The following is a 1,160-nucleotide window of genomic DNA, read 5'->3' on the forward strand; positions in this document are numbered from 1 at the left end:
TCGGAGAAGAATACTGCTAGGAACTCACACATAGATGTCATTGGAAAAACATGGAGTAGTGTAGAAATCTGTGTAATCTTGCTGAACTTTTTTGCCTATTTCAAAGTTCTTTATGCAATAAAATAACACTATACAGTAATATGCTTAGTGACAGTTAATAGACTTTTCTCTCTTTAAATTCTTCTCCTGCCCCTCATTTTTGGCATGCATTATTCCAGGTACCTCTTGCCTGTCTCCAAATGTATAGGGATACTATATGGACAGCTATACCTTTGAAAAATATTTTCTTCTCCATTTTGAGAGTAGAACTACTCTATAAGGGGAGTCTTGGAAATAGAAGCTTACTAGCAATCAGCCTTTTAACTGCATTGCTTATGTGTTATAACAGTTTCCAGCACTTTCTCTGACTTAATCTGGTTTCATAGATGGTGTGTGTGTCTTATCTATTAATACCTCTTGTTGTATTAGTTTAATTGTTTAAATGAACTGCTACAATTTTGTTTCTATGTGCATTGAAAACATGCTGGGTAAAAAAGATCAACTTACTAATTCAAGTTTAAAAAGGACAAAACACTTGCCCTTCAGTTTATATCATCATTATTGTTTTGTGGTGATGAGAGAAATAAATGATAGAGAGAGACCTTCAGAATGGCAGTGTTGTATTTTTCCTTTTTATTTATTTATCCTCAAAGGAGCCTTGAAAGATCTGGTTATCATACAACCCTGGAGACGATATTTGTTTATTTATTTTACACTGTGGGGATGAAATGGATGTGGGTGAAGTAAAATAATTAGGAAGCACATATTATTTGACAGTTTGTGGACATGAATTAACCTTCTTTTAAGACTGGCTGGATGTGAACATTCAGCGTCACTCTGGCTTGACAATACAGAGCCAGTTTTCAAGACAGTCCTGCAGAATGCAAACTGGGGAGGTCGGCTATGGCGGAGGGCAGTGCCCCTTCTGCTCTACTCAGAACACTGTGAAACTTCCCATGAACAATACAGTGGTTTTGCTTGGCTTGGGATCTGTACATTGATGTGTTCATCTCGGAGCCATCTCCTGGGGATACGAGTACTTTGGGCAAGAATGCCTCTCTGCCCTTCTCATTGAATGGTTGAAGAAACTAATGCACAGTGAAATGATATAGTGAAGGCAG

Source organism: Echinops telfairi, unplaced genomic scaffold (assembly GCF_000313985.2).
Source record: "Echinops telfairi isolate 266 unplaced genomic scaffold, ASM31398v2 ScPeMD7_11;HRSCAF=52, whole genome shotgun sequence".
In the NCBI taxonomy this organism is placed as follows: domain Eukaryota; kingdom Metazoa; phylum Chordata; class Mammalia; order Afrosoricida; family Tenrecidae; genus Echinops; species Echinops telfairi.